We start from the raw sequence: 12,891 nt of genomic DNA on the forward strand, positions 1-12,891 counted from the left end.
AGCCAGGTCTCAGTTATAGCAAAGAGAAGCAGGGACTGAGAGAGAAAGAAGTCATGCACAGAGAGGAACTTGTTAGAGAGGGAGCGAGCATTCCAAAGGGCACAGGAGAAAGGGAGAGAGGAGGGAGGGTGGCAGGGGATGGGTATGAGGTTGGAGGGGTTGACACCAGAAGGAGTAGAGGTTGCAGTTGGCAGGCGAGGACGAGCGCATGTAGGAATAAGACAGGGACCAGGATTGGGAGAGATATCCCCAGAAGCAAGGAGGAGAAGCATGGATAGAAAGAGAATGTGTGAGGATGATTTGTAACGGTGTTTTTTAGTGCAGGTGATATAGCTGTGTGGTGTCAGAGGACGCAGGTAAGAAAGGAGTTCATGTGAACAGAGAAGTGGTGAAGGAAGGAGAGATGGAGATATATGAATGGAGTTAGAGACATACTGAGGCTGGTAAAAAGAAGTGCATAATTTGAGAAGAAGTGAAGTCACAGCAAATATAAATGGTAAAGGCAGCATCACAGCAGTAATGATGCAGTCTAGTATTGATGATATCCTCCTTTCCAGCATAGTTCAAATGCAGGAATCAGGGCCAGATGGGGTGTCCACTTCTTCCTCACTTCTTTTGAACTTCCTTTTAAACTTCAGTTGTTCAGTAGTCATGCCACTTATAATGGGCCACTTGGATATGGGCTGCAGAATATCACAACATATCGCATTATGGGGACTATGCACTAAGCAGTAATAACTGCTTTTAAGAGCGATAAGTGGCTTTTTAAGACCGATACAGCCTGCCTCGCGATTCACTTCCTTTTAAACTTCAGTTGTTCAGTAGTCATGCCACTTATAATGGGCCACTTGGATATGGGCTGCAGGCAGACTAGCTGTTCTGACTGGGTTTATATAGGCCTAAAAAGTCACCTGACAGTCTGCTTAATTAGCACATCTGAGGCACATTCAAACAAATGGTTTTCTACACAGGGTGTTCCCTGCCTAGGTGGCAACACTTAATTTGATTAGGGGTAGATAGTGTTATAAGGGTTCATTTATGCGTTACAGTAAACAGTTTCCATCATATGCGTGTTGCTATTGTTCTTGCCCAGGGGAATCTTACACGATGGGGATCCTGGGTAAGTGGAGGCGCTGCCAATAAGATAATTGTTACCCCAGGCTTCTAGCTAGCGGAGGCTCAGATCTCCTGGAGCCACAGGTGTGTATATGCAGTACCCGTAGACACTCTAGAGCGTAAGAAAGAGGGCTACAGGGACATTACATATCTTATTATTTTTAGGTAACAACATCTGATTTCTATCCATTTTGCTTACTCTATCTAACTCATCTTCGAATATTTTGGGGGAATAACACCTTTCTATAAATCTCAATAATAACTTTTCTGCTTGTACTATAAAATCCTCTTCTTTACTACAATTTTTCTTTAGTCTAATAAACTGACTTCCCAGAATATTATTTATCCATGTCTGTAAGAGATGTGTGCAAAGGTACGCAATGGAGACTGGTTTTAAGGTGAAATTAAATAAGGCTTTATTGCGCCTGTTGCTTTAAACACAGCAAACATGTGAAAATCCACAAACAAAATCTGCTCCACGTTGGAGTATATTTACACTTGTAGTCCAGCGATTCACCAGCCCAAATCATAGAGACATTTATATATATATATATATAGACAGACATAGATAATCAGTCTTATAAGAAAAGTCTTATCTGTCTCGTAGTTGTAGGGGGAAGGCTTCTCTCTTTCCTGGGTTGCTGCCTTTTCCTCAGGCTTGATCAGCATTCAGGTGTAGAAGTCTTGTGAGCTCCAGACATCTGTGATCCCTCTGTCAGTCTCATCTGTGAGACTCAGGAACCTCTGCTCTGTCTGTTTCCTTGGTCAGCCCAGTTGTGGACTAAGGAATCCCTCTTCCTGTCTCAAAGGCAGGCTTTTCTAACCAACCTCAAATCAGCCAGGTGGTGTTGGTTAATTGACTACCAGCAGTTAACCACCACACTGCTGGATTAGAGGCACCTTTTTGAACAGGGACAAATCCCCTGTTACAATGTCCTTTTGCATTACTCCTTGAAATGGGTTTTACTTATCACTCTACCTTCTTCAGTAGCTCTCAGATCCAAGTCTAAGAAATGAATTTCTGCTGGATCTTGAATAGATGTAAATGATACATTTTTTACAATATTGTTTGCATATTTCAAAAAGCGATCCACAGAGTCTGCATCACCGTCCCATACACACTAAATGTCATCTATATAACGACGCCATATTATAATGTTGTTATTATATGGATTATTATTCCATATATGATGGAACTCCCATTCTCCCATGTACAGGTTTGCGAAACTGGGGGAAACCCGGGTGCCCATTGCAATTCCGCAAACCTGCAGGAAGAATTCGGTGAGGAATAGGAAATAGTTATGTTTCAGTATGAAATAGATTGAATTTAAAATGAACTCTTTATTTAATTGATGTAATTCGGGATCTCCTTTTAGAAAAAAATCCACATCTTCCAGTCCCTCTTTGTGTGGAATACTCGTACAGAGTGACTGCACATCACATTTCAGCATTCTATAGGAACTTTTCCACTCAAATCCTTGAAAAAGATTTAAACAGATGTTGAATCTTTCAGATAAGAAGGGAGTTTACCAACATACACTTGCAAAAAGGAATCGATATATTGGGAAAGATTGGCAGTTAATGATTGTATACCTGATATTATAGGTCTACCGGGAGGATTAATGACAGATTTATGTATTTTTGGAAGGTGATAGAATATAGGAATTCTGGGACAATCGAAATAGAGAAAAGCAAATTCATCCGTATCCAAGAACATATTCGTAACATAAAAAATGGATATCTAAAACATAATTTGTCTCGACATTATGCAGTACACCATAATAAAGACCCCTCCTCCATGACCTTCAAGGGCATTAAATTTGTCCCTCGCAATAGAAGGGGCGGGGACAGGATCAAAGAATTATCTGTACAAGAGACCTTTTGGATTCATAAAATTGACTCCCTGTATCCTAAGGGTCTCAATGAAGACATAGACATATGGGCTCTATATTGACATGGTCTGTGGTTTTTTCTGTGCTTTGTTCTAAATGCAGAGATTTATTCATTATATATTTATTATATATTCTCTATATATTTTTAGGTCTATGTTTTATTATGTTTTAACATATGTTCCTTTCTCTCTATTCCAGATTAATATATTTGCATTTTATATGTTCTATTTCTTGTGTATTTTAATATTACATTTTTTGTGCCGTAAGTTCGGCTTGTCAAATGCAAGTAGCCTGCACCTGTTTGAGTTCCCATTCACAAGCCATGATTGGAGGAGTGTAATTGATACTCTGACCAGTCCCTGCAGAGTAGGGGTTCTTAAATAAGTCCAGTACCTTAGAACATTATTCCCTGATAAAGAAGCATTTTGAGCTTTGAAACGCGTTGGAATGTGGTTTCCCATATACACATTTGTGTTATACATTTTTTGACCCTTGAGACTTTCGAATCTGCTGTTTGGTGGTTTCAATACACCATATGGTGACGCTGCTCTTTGACGCGATCTAGTAACGTAGCTGATCAGTCGACGGAGACGCACGGAGGTACTGTGTACTGTGCACGAGCGCCGAGAACTTCCCCACTAGGAACGGCTGATTACAAAACGCAGCAGTCATCGATCTAACTGGGACGTTACCTTTACCAATACCCTGTCTTAATACCTGGACTGCGAGTACGGACGTTTGGGCTACATCTCAACCATCTGAGGTGCCTGGATATGACCATGAGGAGTATGCTGACCAACTGAGGGTGTCCATCGACCAGTAGATGGTGCCGTGCCGAGTATCCAGTCCCGTTTGGTGTTTGGGTAACTTATCCCATGAATGTGAATTTTTTCTCTCATTGATATACGCAGATTACTTATCTACCACTGTGTTTTTTAATATATCTCATTTGATACACTATGAGCATCGTGCGCTGTTTTTTTGTGTTTTCTCTTCTTTGTGTGCTGGCTGGCTAAGTGAAGTACCCACTCAGCACACAAAGGAGTAATTCAAACACATTACATTATATATGTGTAGCCTTGTTACCCAGGCTATAGCCTTCCACTGGCCTCAAGATGTGTCCTGATAGGAACAGGCAGTGTTGGTGTTAAACTCCTGCACAGGACCTAGTCTGAAGTTGCAGCCTGGATGGGTACTATGTTGCCATATCAAGGGGCAGGCCTAAACTGGCAGTTGGAGTGTCATACCTGGGAAGGTTACTGACTGGGTCTCATGTGATGGAGGCGCTGCACCCTTGGAGGAAAAGCTTGCCCTGTTGCTACTCCCACACAACATCAGCGGAGACATCCGGCCTTCTGTAATACACAGGTGAGCTGACAGCATCAGAGAAACACCAATGTAGTGGCCAAATCTCCCGTGGGAGGGGGGAACAGGTGCTACATATGCATAGCGGAAAAAACTTCTACAAGAGACCACAGTATCACACAAGTCAGCCATTTTGGCCACAATAAGATGGTCTCTTTAAGCCAGAAACTTGGCATCCATTTTGACAGGTAAAGCAGGGGCGATGCGACGAGAGCGTTCACAGAACGGAGTGGCGTCACTCAGTCTAATGGCATGTTGAGCGCTGCGACTGCACCCCACATCCATCTCACTCGTGAAGAACACAGTCCGTCGTTTATTCAACTTGGTTGTCAGCCGCTCTTTCCACTCAGTTGGCAATGTCGACTCGCCGAAGTTGAAGTCCAGATCGACTAACCGCTCACCCACTGCAGCAGCGTTCACCTGGGGCATTGTTTCCACAGGGCTAACCGATATATGCAACCCAGACTTTGTCCTGCATCAAGGTCCATCGGGAATGGGGAGATGTTCTGCACATATACGTAGGTTCGTAGAGGGATTTTAGTCGTCCACTCTCTCACTTTGGGTAGTACCCTATACCCTCACTGAACCTCTTTCTCCGGAGTACTCTCCAGAGAGAAAAGCTGATCGTTCTCATCTCACTCGGGATAACAGCACCAGACTACCATGCGTTGCACTCCCCCTGGTAAAATGGTCGTCAGTCCGCGTTGACGATTGTAGAGATCCCCGTGACGCACTAAGGCATATACCCGGTTGCACTCCTCTCGTAGGACGGGATCTAGGAGCGAATTGGCCAGCGGCAACTCGTTGGTCTCTTTCAGGTGTGCTCTGATTACAGCTTGTACTATATCAGTATTTGTTCCCAAGATGATCGGATACTTGCGCTGGTCTTGGGGCTCCGGGCATACCATTGCCGCTACATGCATGGGGTGTTTCTTGCTGGTGTTCAGTTGGAGTATTTCCAGTTGGACCCTTACAATCCCATCGATTGCGTAGTCTTGATTACTTAACCCCCTTACCTTCATATGTTCGGCCGACCTCAGGGGGCAGTGTCTAAGGTGCTGGTCATAGAACTTGCGGTAACTTGCGCACACAATATACAGTTAGGTCCGGAAATAATTGGACACTGATACAAGTTTTGTTATTTCGTCTGTGTACCAAAATAAATTCAAGTTACAGTTAAATAATGAATATGGGCTTAAGTGCATTCTATCAGCTTTAATTTGAGGGTATTCACATCCAAATTGGAGAAAGGGTTTAGGAATTACATCTCTTTAATATGTAGCCCCCTCTTTTTCAAGGGACCAAAAGTAATTGGACAGTTGACTCAAAAGCTGTTTCATGGACAGGTGTGGGCTATTCCTTCGTTATTTCATCATTAATTAAGCAGATAAAAGGTCTGGAGTTGATTCCAGGTGTGGCATTCGCATTTGGAAGCTGTTGCTGTGAACCCACAACATGTGGTCAAAGGAGCTCTCAATGCAAGTGAAACAGGGCATCCTTAGGCGGCAAAAAAAAATAAAATCCACCAGAGAGATAGCAGGAACATTAGGAGTGGCCAAATCAATAGTTTGGTACATTATAAGAAAAAAAATATCGCACTGAGCTCTACAACACAAAAAGGCCTGTACGTCCACGGAAGACAACAGTGGTGGATGATCGTAGGATCCTTTCCATGGTAAAGAAAAACCCCTTCACAACATCCAGCCAAGTGAAGAACACTCTCCAGGAGGTAGGCATATCATTATCGAAGTCTACCATAAAGAGAAGACTTCACGAGAGCAAATACAGAGGGTTCACCGCAAGGTGCAAACCATTCATAAGCCTCAAGAATAGAAAGGCCAGATTAGACTTTGCCAAACAATATCTAAAAAAGCCAGCCCAGTTCTGGAACAGCATTCTTGGGACAGATTAAACTAAGATCAACCTGTACCAGAATGATGGGAAGAAAAAAGTATGGAGAAGGCTTGGAACAGCTCATGATCCGAAGCATACCACATCATCTGAAAAACACGGTGGAGGCAGTGTGATGGCATGGGCATGCATGGCTTACAATGGCACTGGGTCCCTAGTGTTTATTGATGATGACAGAAGCAGACGGATGAATTCTGAAGTGCATAGGGATATATTGTCTGCTCAGATTCAACCAATTTCAGCGAAGTTGATTGGACGGTGCTTCACTTTACAGATGGACAATGACCCAAAACATACTGCAAAAGCAACCCAGGAGTTTTTTAAGGCAAAGAAGTGGAATATTCTGCAATGGCCGAGTCAATCACCTGATCTCAACCCGATCGAGCATGCATTTCACTTGGTGAAGACAAAACTTAAGGCAGAAAGACCCACGAACAAAGAACAACTGAAGACAGCTGCAGTAAAGGCCTGGCAAAGCATCACAAAGGTTGGTGTCCCAGCATTTGGTGATGTCCATGCGTTCCAGACTTCAAGCAGTCATTGCCTGCAAAGGATTCTCGACAAAGTATTAAAAATGAACATTTTATTTATGATTGTGTTAAGTTATCCAATTACATTTCAGCCCCTGAAATAAGGGGACTGTGTATGAAAATGGTTGCAATTCCTAAACGTTTCATACAATATTTTTGTTCAACCCCTAGAATTAAAGCTGAAAGTCTGCACTTCTATTGCATCTCGGTTGTTTCATTTCAAATCCATTGTGGTGGATACAGAGCCAAAATTATGAAAATTGTGTCAGTGTCCAATCATTTCCGGACCTAACTGTATGTTGCAACCGTTTACTATAACTACTAATAACTTTGGTATCCTGTACCACACAGTATAATGCATATAACCATATACATACAGTGCACCGGGTGCACACATCAAATTAGGTAGTCCCTCCTCCAAAGTACCTGGGTGCTGGGCACCAATTCCCTGATGTCCCTTATGTCCAAAACCACCCAATGTGTGTTGGAGATAGCGCTATCCCTTGACGTGTTGGTGCACTCTTTATAGATACCTGCCCGGGCTCCAGCCACGGGTGCCGCTATACAACTGGGTTTGGATCCGCCTGATCCGACGTGATGTCCTCCTACGCGTGGGGTGAATTCCGGCGTGGATAATATCACCGCAGCTCCGCACCGTCTGTAACTTGGCAGGGATCCGTCTGCAGCTGGCAGGCCGCAGTCACTGCTTGGCGTGGCCTCCGTGAAGATAGTCTATATATATGAGTCTCTGTGAAGATAGACTTTATATATAGAGGGGTCTGAGCCCAGGCCCAGGAATCAAGCTGCGCACCACTGAGTGATTCCTTACTCAACCCAAACAGCTAAAGGGGCAGGACCACTAACCTAGGGCCTGTCCCTGAAGCAACCACAAACTGGGGCAATGGTAACAATTATCTGGGGCCTAGGGGGTTAACTGGCCAAGTGCAAGGAGCTACTGCTCCCCTGCACCCTACCTTACCCAGCTCCCTGCTCCAACTGCCGTTCTCAGAGCCCGCGAAATGTATCAATCCCTCTGTGCAGGGAGATACTACTGCCTTATTGGCTCCCTGCCATCACGTGGGTCGTTCCTGTAGTCCCTTCCAAGAGCCTGTCCCTGGTAGGCTAGGGTTCGCGCGCTATCACTGCGCATGCGCAATGTCTCTGGCTGGCCGCCGCATGTATTATGGCACTGCACATGCGCGAACTTGTGCAAGATGGCGGCGCACTGCTCGGGAGCTGCCGGGGACCTCCGGAGCACCGGAGTGCTCCCTGTTCGGCACCCACCCTCCAGAAGTGTCGCGGGTCTGTCGAGTGACCCCCGGCAGCGGAGGTAACAAGGGGGAGATCGCGGGACAGAGGGGACCTGGCTACATCATCAACAGCACCAGGGACACCCTACAGGTAATAAACAGTCAGAGTGCAGGGTCACAGCTTGGGTTAGGTGTTCAGCCCCAATAAGTGACCTTAATTGGTGCTCTAGGTGGCAAAACTATCACGCCAGCCAGCTTAATGGTTTCAGGAAAATGATAAAAAGAAAGGCACCGAGTGTACTGTCGGGCCTGTAGTTAAGTCCCCAGAAGGGATTGAGCAAGCTGGAGGTGCCGACTTTGTGGTTGGGTTGGGCTGGCACTGCCCAAGACAGGTAAAAAAAATCTGGGTATCAACTGTGTGGTTGAGCCTAGGCAGCCACAAGGGGGGACTGAGAGTGAAGCATTCCTGAGCAGGATGGGGGATGCTAGCCAGAATAGGGCTGTTAAGGTTCTCCCCCATACAGCTTGCAGGACACACGTGTTCATCTGCACACATGGACTAGCGGCTGACTGACAGTTTCGTTACATCATGTTGTTAAACTACAATAAAGCTGTGACCTAGTTTTACTTCCACTAAAAACTGTGTTTACTCCATTCTTCAGATGGGGTTAAAATCGAAGGGTAGGCACGTTGAGCCTTAAATTTAACATCCAGTGAGATAACTTGATCGCTACATGTATGCATACCAGAAAGAGAGCGGATTGCAATTAAATCCACTCCACATACCTCATGAAACTAAACAGAGAGGCAGCAAGGATAATTACTCATTTGTTTTACTTTGCTCAAATGTAAAACAGCACTATCCTTCTATATTTCGTAATAGTAATAATAAGAAAAACATTAAAGTTGCCCATTGCTTGTATAAAATCAGCACTTGGTATACGAAATGAAAATGGTATTGTAAATAATGAAAACTGATTTTTTTTTTTAGAATTGTAAGCATGGTATCTTGATACGAGAAAAAGGAAAGCGCTGGAAGCGCTACTGCTTAAAAACAAAATGTGTGATGACCACTAGTGACTAAATATAATCAATAAGTGTACAGAGTACTTATACATATGTAATACACTTTCTCCCCCCCCCCCCACCACCTCTCTGGGAGATGTACTACTGGTTACTGCTGTTTGTGGTGCGGTCATACCTGTGAGGGTCCAGGAGAGCTGAGTGATCCGCGATGGTGTGGGGAACAGGACAGGCTTTTGATGATCTTTATGTTCCACTCATGGAGTCAGCGCCTCCAGCTCCAGGATTTCCAGAGTCAGTCCCCCACTAGTGCAAATTCCATCCATACCCCTACCCAATAGACTGAGAGCTCAGGCAGGGGTATATAAAAAGGGATGATTTATTGGTAGCAGCCACTGCTAGCAGTACAGCGAATGTATGAGGATTGATCTGGGTCCCCAGACCATTGGATGATGCTTTGGCTCTCTGGTAGACTTGAGGCCTATAATCTCTCTTGCTCAGTCAGTCCATAAGGGACTGACTGCATGTCTCACTCCCAGCCGGGAGGAGCAGCACACACCTAATTTAGCACTTTCTCTCTGATGCACCAGAAGGGGAGAGCACAAGGTCTGCACCCTGATTGGTTATACACAGACCATTCTGGCACCACCTCTTCTGTCACACAGAAAGTCAGCATGAGGGGGGGGTCAATGCCCCAAGGATAGCCTGCCACGGCCTGTAGCTATCAGGACTTACATGACAGGAGGCAGAGAGGCAGTCTGGACCAGCCATGGCTACACTCTCCCCTGGGTGGAAAATTACATGTCCTAACTGGAACGAATTTGATGCACCATCCATCACTCTGGAGCCTGCAAGGCAATCAGATTACACATATTATGGTACAACATAACCTGCTTTAAACGATTATGGCAAAAAAAAAAAAAAAAACTCTATGTAGGTGTAACAGGGGACTTATCCCTGTTCATAAAACTTGCCTCTAATCCAGCAGTGTGCTGGTTAATTGACCAGCACCTGGCTGATTGGAGGTTTGTGAGAGAAAAAGCTCCTCCTGTGACAGGAAGGAGAGATTCCTTAGTCCACAACTGGGCTGACCAAGGAAACAGACAGAGCAGAGGTTCCTGAGTCTCACAGATGAGACAGACAGAGGGATCACAGATGTCTGGAGCTCACAAGACTTCTACACCTGAATGCTGATATAGCCTGAGGAAAAGGCAGCAACCCAGGAAAGAGAGAAGCCTTCCCCCTACAACTACGAGACAGATAAGACTTTTCTTATAAGACTGATTATCTATGTCTATCTATATATATACAAATGTTAGAATGATTTGGGCTGGTGAATCGCTGGACTACAAGTGTAAATATACTCCAACGTGGAGCAGATTTTGTTTGTGGATTTTCATATGTTTGCTGTGTTTAAAGCAACAGGCGCAATAAAGCCTTATTTTAATTTCACCTTAAAACAGTCTCCATTGCGTACATATGCACATGTCCTCTTATAGTAGGAAGCCAAGTTGGAACATAACAGAGCATTACATCAATTTTGAGGAGGTGGAAAAAGACATTCTAATTAACAATTAAAAGTTGGAATATTTTCAACAAGGAAGATACGCTATTTTATCACTGGAACAAAAAATGAGTAATAATGTGATGAATTTTCTCCCAATCAGATTTCGTAATCAACCTTTTTCAACAACATCAAAAGTAGGAACAGGAGCAGCTCAGTGGTAAGAACACTATATTTTCCAACAGTGCTCCCAAATCCTAGTGGCAGATCTCTCTGTCACTATTATCAGGTTAATTTACCATCCTCTGCCTTGGGCACAGGAAATCAGTTTCTAAGATCGTCAGTGCAGGGTTTTGTGCACTGAAGGACTTAAACATATACTCAGGAAGAAGAATGCAGTAGAAGTGACTAGAACAGTCTCATAAATGGGAGCACTGCAGTAGTCAAAAACATACAGATCTATTTATTTAGATACATCATATATACAAATACAATAACAACCAAATCACCACAAAGAGGCCAAAAGATACTACGAAACAGAAAAATACACAGTTAAAATAATGTAAAAAACATATAGAAAGTGATGGGCACGAGTTTTATTGTTACGCTCCATAGTGCAATAGATTTAATACAATTAAACAGAAAGATGACAATTGTTCACTCACAAGATGTCACATGTAAATGCGCAGTCTCAGCAAACTAAGTGTTGTTAACGTGATCTAGATAGTAGAAAAGGAGGTGATCTAGATAAGGGATGTAGAAATCTCCAGTCCCAAGCATAGAATACATTCAGGAAGGTCCACTTGAGTGACTACCGTAACGCTGATGCAGCAGTCAGATCCACAGCTGATGAGGGGGGAGTTGACAACAAAGCCCCACTCCCCACCTCCTGTGAAGGATCCACTCTGCCCCTGCTCGTCTGGGATGTAAATAGACTAGTGCAGTCTGAGCTCGCACAGTCAAAGCTGTGCATAGAAGTCACAGTGTGACCAAGAGAAACCGTCTTCTGCGTTGTAGCGTTATGATGTAGCCCTACACATTTCGCCACACCTAGAACGTGACTTCATCAGGAATAACCATGTTCCCTCTGTTGAAGTCACGTTCTTGTTACAAAATGCGTAGGAGTACGTCATCACACTTCTACGCGGAGGACTTTTTCTGAAGGATTGCAGGTGTGCTAATATTTATGCACAAGAAACATTGAACTGACAACCAGAAAGTGGAAATGGTCTGCTTTTAAAGCAACAATACTGCTTTCCCCCTTTTTCTTATTATTGTTTTATGCAAAACATGTGACAATGTATAATTCTACATTCTTACCTAAGATGGCAATCGGTTGGTGTTCCTGTTATTAGTCTGTAAAAATCCTGATTGTGTGCCTAACAAAATGGCCGGCTTTCAGATGTAATCAATCTTTCTGTCAGCGTAACTCAGATGCTACAATGTATTCTTATATTTCTATGGTAACATTATTTATTGTTACAGATTGCAGCTCAAACTGCTGGGAATATTGGCAGCAAATTATCACAAACAGGAAAGTGTTGCAAAGATCTTGCACTGCTTGAGAAGTGTGCTAAAACCTGGTATAGAAATCAAAGGATGCTTTAAAAACGGATTAAAATGGCATTAAGAGTTGAATAATAATAATAATAATAAGTCATTTTCATCTAATACTACAGAACTGATTTATGTTAAAAAAAAACAAACAAAAGCAAAAGTATGCTGTGACAGGGTAATTTCTCAGCATCTAGGTTAGTTCAATGCAAGAGCTACTTCCCTCAAAGGCAGTGTTGTGGATTCTAATCCTGTTGTGTCTGACACTGGTACCCCCTTCACAATGAGGGTATTTCAACTGATTGGTTTTAAGGATATATTTTAAGATGTGTGAGACTCATTTAAATATACTTAGTATTAACATTAGCATATCTCCCATGGTACCTCAGGTATATTAATTTCTCAGCACAGGAATCTCTCCCTAATTTATTTTGAGAGATATTTGATGGGACATACTGGAGATACCTCTTAGGTTAGGAAGTTTGTTTTTCTTTGTACTCGCTTTATTTTAAGTTGAGTTCTTTCTTTATTTGATTTGGTAGGCCTATTTTAAAAAAACGAGTGCTGAGGTGCAGCTATTTGCTGGGGAGAGAGGAATTAACAAGGGAGGGGGGAAAAAAGACCTGCAGGTTTCCTCACTTAGCAGTTAATTCGTTCTTAAAGGTCTTAAAGGGGCAGCTCCTCTCTGCACCTCTCTCCCCAGGCATTACCTCTTTCCCTGATAAAAAGGCTTATATTATCATGAG

This window comes from Ascaphus truei, chromosome 2, assembly GCF_040206685.1.
Source record: "Ascaphus truei isolate aAscTru1 chromosome 2, aAscTru1.hap1, whole genome shotgun sequence".
Classification (NCBI taxonomy): domain Eukaryota; kingdom Metazoa; phylum Chordata; class Amphibia; order Anura; family Ascaphidae; genus Ascaphus; species Ascaphus truei.